At 43.3% G+C, this 7,908-nt stretch overlaps 1 pseudogene; it reads left to right on the top strand.

Annotated features, from left to right (window-relative positions):
- The first annotated feature begins 1,271 nt into the window (after positions 1-1,271).
- LOC102120747 (melanoma-associated antigen C2-like) lies at positions 1,272-2,399 on the top strand (annotated as a pseudogene).
- The last annotated feature ends 5,509 nt before the right edge of the window (positions 2,400-7,908 follow it).

The following is a 7,908-nucleotide window of genomic DNA, read 5'->3' as shown; positions in this document are numbered from 1 at the left end:
CGTCTCAGTTCAGCAGAGACAAGTCTTAGACCTGGCCAATCCTCAAGGTAAGGGCCCTGAGGAAGAACTGAGGGACCTCCCACCACAGAGAGAAGAAACCCTGGCAGGTGTGCTGCCCCTGCCGTCGAACCTGTAGGTCCCAGACAGGAAAATGGCTGCCAAGGGCTGAGGGGTCCTCATGATAGAAGAAGGGAGGAGGTGCCGGCCCTCTAGGGAATAAATAGGAAGACTTTGAGGGAGACTCGGGGAACTCCCACCTCAGAGGACAGATTCCCGGAGATTACCACCCTGCTCCTCATATCAACCCTCTTAGAGCTCCCCAGTCAGCTCAGGCTGAGCCGCAGCCCTCTTATTTCTAGGTGACAGGTGGAGGGGAGGGGGGCCTTGGTCTGGGAGTCCTGTGGCAAGTCAGCAGGGGAACTGCTTCTGGTTGGCAGAGGGAAGATTCCCAGACTCTGCTGGGGACAAGAGTGAGGACTGAGGAGTCACATGTGCACCAGAACAGGCGTGAGGCTATCCCGACCGCCCCTGTGGGAGAGTGCTGGGAAGTGGCTGCCACCGCACCACCTCCCACTGCTCTCAGGGATGTGGAGTTTGCTCTGGGGTTTTGCCTCAGACCAGCAGAGTGGTGGGGGTCTGGCCCTGTCTGAGAAGCTGTGAGGTTGCTAATTAAATTCTGAGGGGGCCAAGCAGCCCAGAACTATGGAGCTCTGCGATTCTGGCCAGCCTAAGCTGTTAGCCCTGGGAAGTCCAAGGCTCTGCTTGCAGTCTTTAGCCTGAGAGGCTCCCTCACGTCCTCTTGCAGGTGCTCCAGGAACCAGGATGTGAAGACCTGGGTCTGAGTTGCACTTCCTAAAGTCAGCAGGGCAGGGGAGGCCCAGGAAGCGCCAGGAGTCAAGGTGAGTGCACACCCTGACTTTGTTACAAAGGCTCTACCCCCGCAAACAGGGGAGACTCCTCAGCACCGAGCCCTAACCACCTACTGTCATTCCTGGTGCCTCAGGCTCTGCCTGCCAACTGTGCCCTGAGGTGCTTTCTCATATCCTCTTACAGGTGCCCAGGGGACAATCTCTCTAGGAAGACAGCCAACCTGTGAGGCCCTAGAACACCACCTTAAGAGAAGAGGAGCTGCAAGTCTGCCTTTGGCTGAGCCATCATGGGTGAGTTTATCAGCTGAGGTCATTCAGTGTCACTCTCTTCCACAGGCCTGTTGGATCCCATCATCCATATCCCTGTTGATACGTTTACCTGTTGCTCCTGAAGAAGTCGTTATGCCTCTCTTTCCAAGTGTTCCGTTCCCCAACTTTGAGGAAGACTCCCAGTACCCAGTTGTGATAGAGGATTGGATAGATGCATAGGATCCCACAGATGAGGAAGAGGAGGAAGCCTCCATTTCCTCTTCCACTTTCTACTTAGTATTTTCCTCCTCTTCCTCCTCCTCATCCTCTTCTCTGATTCTTGGTAGTCCTGAGGAGGACGAGGTACACTCTGCTGGGATGTCAAGTCTTCTCCAGAGCACTCCCAAGAGTCCTCCACAGGGTCCTTCCCAATGTCCTCCCCAGAATCCTCTGAGCTCCTGCTCCTCTTCTGTTTCATGAAGCCCAATGAATGAAGAGTCCAGCAGCCAAAAAGAGGAGGATGCCAGTACCTGTCCTGGCCTGCCAGAGAGTGAGTTCTGTTTCACATATACACTAGATGAAAAGGTGGCCGAGTTCCTGCTCCTCAAATATCAAACAAAGGAGCCTATAACAGAGTCAGAGATGCTGACGGTTGTCATCACCAAGTACAAAGACTACTTTCCTATGATACTTGAGAAAGCCGGTGAGTTCATAAAGCTGCTTTTTGGCCTTGCCCTGATAGAAGTGGGCCCTGACCACTTCTATGTGTCTGCAAACACAGTAGACCGCACCGATGAGGGTAGTGATGACAAGGGCAGGTCCGAGAACTGCCTCCTGATTCTTATTCTGAGTATGATCTTCATAAAGGGCAGCTGTGCCTCTGAGGAGGTCATCTGGGAACTGCTGAAGGCAATAGGGGTGTATGCTGGGAGGGAGCACTTCGTCTATGGGGAACCCAGGGAGCTCCTCATTAAAGTTTGGGTACAGGAACATTACTTGGAGTATCGGTAGGTGCCCAAGAGTTCTCCTCCACATTATGAATTCCTGTGGGGTCTAAGAACCCATTCAGAAAGCACCAAGCAGAAAGTACTAGAGTTTTTGGCCAAGCTAAACAATAGTATCCCTATTTCCTTTCCATCCTGGTACAAAGATGCTTTGAAAGATGTGGAAGAGAGAGCCCAGGCCATAATTTCCACCACAGATGATGCCACTGCCATGCCCAGTGCAAGCTTCAGTTTCATGTCCAGCAACTTCTCCTGTCCTGAGAGAAGTTTAGGGTAGTTTCTTCCCTTTGTGTTTGAAGAAGGCAGTTGAGGTTCTACATAGTGGAGGGCCCAGGTGGGGCTGGAGATAAAACAGTGTTCTCTGCATTTCTGTTTCATGTGAGTGGTTTATATATTTACCTGTTTTTCTTTTGGTTATTTTCAAGTGCTTTTACTTTAGTAGCAGGTTTAATTGGTTTCAGAATCTTAGTTTATGAATAGTACTTACACACGTCTTGTCATTTATCTGACTTAAAAGTAAGAATTTTATATTTTGTTAAAAAATTGGGAAAACCTTCTCTCTTATTTTGTGATCTGTAACAGGATAGTGTGGTATTATAATAGGAATTTTCTTTAAAATGTGAAAGTACTCTGCAGTTCAGTAGTTGAACAAAATAAAGGATGGCTAATATTTGCATCTCCTCATATCCTTTATTCTCTTGCTCTTAAAAATTAAATATGTATACCTTGCCTGGCTTGGCATATTCAAAAAAGTAGCAGAAATTAATTCTGAATACAAGAAAGCCTCACTGACTCCTTTATTTGCTGAACATTATTTAAGCATATGCTTTGGGAAGGCACTCTTCATAGTAGGGATAGTGTGAAAAGCATGACTTACCCCTACTCATAAAACAGGAGATTATTGGAGCAGAAGCCGTATCAAGAAGGTGGTAAGGTGTTCTTTACAATTTAAAGAACAACTTAAAAAAGGACTGGGGAGGTTAGACTCCCATGTGAGCCTTCGAGTATAAAGGTCCTGAGCTAAGGCAGCTTGGGATTTTGGAAAACTGCAGGTGCTTCTGTGGGAGCTGATTGTTATGAAGCTGGGTGTTGGCAACAGCGGGACTCTCAGAAGGTGAGAGAAAAGCCTGGAATGGAAAACTGCTCTGAGCAGTTCCCTCTGGGTGGAGGATGAGGCAGAGAGGAGTCTCCACATAGGGAATTAATAGAAGGTGTCCTGCAGCTCTCTAACTGGTGAGCTTGAACACAGTGCAAGAACTAGGTGATTGATACTCATCACTTGCAAGGGTTTCCTGAGAAATAGAACGATAATCCCTTGAAGTGCTTCCCAGAACACTCTAGGCTGGCACTCAATTCCCTGGCCTGGGAGAGCCAGAGCCCACTTCATGGAAAGGACATTTAATTAGGTTATTTTGAATGTAAGTTCGTCAACTCTAAGCAAGGGCTATTTTTAGTGGAGGACAAATAAAAGTAGTGGTTTGGATGGACGAGCATTGGGGAAGGTCAAAAGGAGTTGGTCCTTGACTTAAATTCTAGGATCATTGAGTTGCATTCCACCTTGGGAATTCTTCCCTTACCCAAACTATACAATATATCATTTCAGAAAGAAAATGTGATGAGTTTTATTTATGAAGCCGAATTTTTAGTTGACTTGGTACTCCATGACATATTCAACTACATATGCTGAAATGTTTTGAATAACAAAAACGGCTGAATTTTCACAAAAGACAGTGGTAGCCTTTGGGATTATAATTATATTGATAACAACTGCCATTTGTTAAATTTCCAATATATGTCAGACATTGTGCCAGGTGTTTTACTCACATTACATACCAGCAATTCTACAAGGCAAGGCTTATGAAACCCCTTTTACAGATGAAGAACCTGAGGCTCATAGTGCTTGATAAATTCCACAAGATCACATCGCTAGAGAGTGACAGGGCTGGGCCTTGAGCCTTGCTCTGAATTCATCTAGACTCATACTGTCCCCACTATTCCCAGCCTGAGGAAGGCTCATATCTGTTGTGAAATTCCCCAATATCACATTGCTAGAAAGTGACTCGGACTTGAGCCCTGGCCTGAATTTAATCTAGGCCCACACTATCCCCACTTCTCCCAGCCCGAGGACAGCCTTTAATCTAAGTCACTTCTCTTCATGCTTCTTAATGTCTCTCAAGTAACATAAAGATGAACCCTGCGGCCAAAGTTGTAAGTTAGGCCTAAAGAATGAAGGTGATAATGAGAATAAAGTACAATTCAGGGATCATTATTGGCTTTCTTTACCTACAGTCCTCGTGTTCTAAGCCAAAGGTTTCTTGAGAACTGACTATGTCCAGGTGCTGGCATTTTTGTCCAGCCCCAGTACTTTCCTACATTACAGCACTGTCCTTTTGATCTTCCCTGTATGTTCCTTGTGCAACTCTGGAACATGTCCAGGGGACTATTTTGTCACTAGTGTCTCTCCCTCTGAATGCTGTGCCCTGCTCCCAATGCAAAAGCCCTGAATCATCTGCCCTTCCCCTGAGATAGACCATTCTTACTCCGTGCAGAAGTTCCCTGACTCATCCATCCCTCCCCCTGAGTCCTCTGTGATAACAGCCCTTCGATGTGACTATTCACTTTGGATAGTGACATTTCAATACCTACCCTGGGCATCTTCAACACACTCTCAATGTATTTCCACATAGACTGGTGAGTAGAATCTGATTTGCCACATAATATACTGGTTTTAGACATTCTAAAGTCATAGACAGAGTATTTGAAAGAATCTTACTATGTGATATCTGTGGTAGGATTTTAATAAGACACATTATTTGAAACAGTGCACTGAACCCAAACATAGTTAAATGAGCTTTCATAGATGATCAAAAACCAACGTTTCCCTCATAATCTTTGTAGATGAGGACAGACTATAAAATCTCTTTGTAAATGATATACTAGAAGCTGAAATTCTAAAAAGCAAAATAATAACAAAATCACGAAGACTGCCTAGGAGGTGACAAGGGTTCCATGGCAGACATACTAGCTCTAATGAGAAAAACCAACAATGGTTAACCATCTTTCCACTCTCTCTTATCTGTATATCTGCCTCGCAGGAAAATCCTGGTTTGCAGCATGCCACAGGCACATGTACAGCTGATCAGGAATGTTTAGTCATGTGGAGGGAAGTAGAGGATCTCAGAGTAGGATATTTATCATACACCAAAATGAATGAGAGAATTCTCAGCCTAAAGAAATCGTGTAGGTTATAAAAAGAACAGTGCAGAAAAGTGCTATTGAGGGAATAAGGTTGACCCTCCCTGCCAAGACTTAAGGAATTGTTTTAAAGCTAGATGTAATCCTGTATTTCAAATTGCCAGTCACCTCATAAGAACAAGAATAAGTTGGAAGATTTCAAGGCAATGCTGGCATTCCCATAAACCATTCCAATAAAATAAAAGACTTACTGTCATGAATTATAATGGCTGCTTTTAATTGAGCACCATAATGGCTTATGGGAGAGATTACAAGTGCCCCTCGCTTTCTTGTCTACCTTGTCTTCCTGAGTGGTTCATTTGTAGTTAGACAGAAGCCAGTGCACCATTCAAATGCTTTCATGTCTGTTTAGGAGTTAACATCTGTTGCAATGTGGAGCAATAGGGTAAAATCAGCTTGGATTCCTGGGTGACATGAGGGCCAGGACCCACCATGTGTTAGTTTATTATACCATAACAACATATCACAGACTGGATGACTTAAAAATGGAAATGTATTTTCTCACATTTCTGGAAGCTGGATTATCTAAGATCAACATGTTGGCCAGTTTGATTTCGTCTGTGGCTTCTCCTTGGCTTGCAGATGACAGCCTTCTCACTGAATTCTTATGTGGCTGTCCCTTGGTCTTTGTGTTTGTGTCCTAATCTCCTCTTCTTATAAGGGCACCAGTCATACTGAATAAGGTCCTACTTTTAAGACTTTACTGTATCTTAATTGCCTCTTCAAAGGCTCTATCTTCAAATACAGTGACATTCTGAGGTACTGGGAGTTGTGACTTGGATAAATGAATTTGGGGAGAGAGGTGCAATTCAGCCCACAGCACCATGTCAACTCAGGTTAGAATTTATGTGCACAAAAATAAACTTGGGTTAAGCCATTTTAATTTCAGCAATTTTTTTGTTCCATCAGCTTACTGTTACTTTATCCAACTACTACACTGCTCCTCTTCCTTTTCTTGGACTTACTTTAGTATTTTTTCTTCTAAATAAATATTGCATATATTCTTGTTGCAAAAAGTTCTAAAAATACATAGAAATCACATTTCTTTCCTTTAGAAAGTTTCTCCAAAATTCAGCCTCCTACTCAGAAGTTTCCACAATTAACAATGTGGTGTGTAAATTTTAAAAGATTATTTTAGGCTTTTAGAAGTACAGATGCACTAATATATATACATATATATGCATATATTATATATAATAGCACACATGTATATGCTGTGTGTGTATATATACATGTATACATATAAAACTATACATGTGTAATAATATGCATATAGGTCTGCTGTTTGTCTTTGCTACTATTATAGGTTCAATTTCATCTTCCCCCAAATTCTACATTGACATTAAAATGTGACATTATTTAGAGATAGGATTATTTCAGATGCAATCAGGTTAAAATGAGGTTATTCATGCTGGCCCTAATCAAATATGATGGGAGTCATTATAAAAAGGGGAAGTTTAGACACAGAAATATGAGTAGAGGGATGACAATGTGAGCACGCATGGACTGAAGACAGTCATCTACAAGGCAAGGAGAGAGGCCTGGAAAGCATTCTTCCCTCACAGCCCTCAGAAGGAATCAACCTTGCGAATGCCTTGCTCTTTGACTAACAGACTCCATAACTATGAGACAATAAATTTTTGTTGTTTATGTCATCCAGGTTTTGGTACTTTGCTATGGCAGTCCTAATAAACCAATATAATCACTCATTAAAGTGGATCTGGCCGGGCGCGGTGGCTCACACCTGTAACTCCAGCATTTTGAGAGGCCGAGGTGGGTGGATCACCTGAGGTCAGGAGTTTGAGACCAGTCTGGGCCAATGTGGTGAAACCCTGTGTCTACTAAAAATACAAAAATTAGCTGGGCGTGGTGGCTCACACTTGTAATCCCAGCTACTTGGGAGGCTGAGGCAGGAGAATCGCTTGAACCCAGGAAGCGGAGGTTGGAGCCGAGATCACGCCACCGCACTCCAGCCTGGGCGACTATCTTACTGTTGGGACTACTTCCTAGAATTCCATTTTATTTCTGTGCGATAACAAATTGAACGATTTTCCTCCTGATGAACACATACGTGTTTCTCTTTTGTGGCTATAATTAATATAAATAAATTCAACATATTTGAGCATAAATTCTGGGACAAATGCCTATAGTTACTTATAAGGAATGCATATTCATGTGGAAACTGAGTCAGTGTGAACAGAGTATGAATATCTTATACTTTATAATGTTGGTGGCTTTTTCCCCAAAATGTTTAACCAGTTAATTTCCCCCACATATTTGTCTACGGGGAAACTATTCATTTATTCACAAACATATTTTATCACAGTTTTAAATATTGGTCAAACTTACGGGTGCAAACCCTAGGTGACTTGGTTTTGGTGATTAATTTTTTAGATGCAACACCAACGTTTTGGTCAAACTTGTAGATGCAGATCCTAGGTGATCTTGGGTTTTATGATGACTTTCTCAGATGCAATACCAAAAGTACTAACCATTTATACCAACCTTTTAAGAAACAAGAGATAAATTGG

Source organism: Macaca fascicularis, chromosome X (assembly GCF_037993035.2).
Source record: "Macaca fascicularis isolate 582-1 chromosome X, T2T-MFA8v1.1".
Classification (NCBI taxonomy): domain Eukaryota; kingdom Metazoa; phylum Chordata; class Mammalia; order Primates; family Cercopithecidae; genus Macaca; species Macaca fascicularis.
The sequence above is the reverse complement of the archived record's forward strand: the minus strand, read 5'-3'. Positions and strand labels throughout refer to the sequence as shown.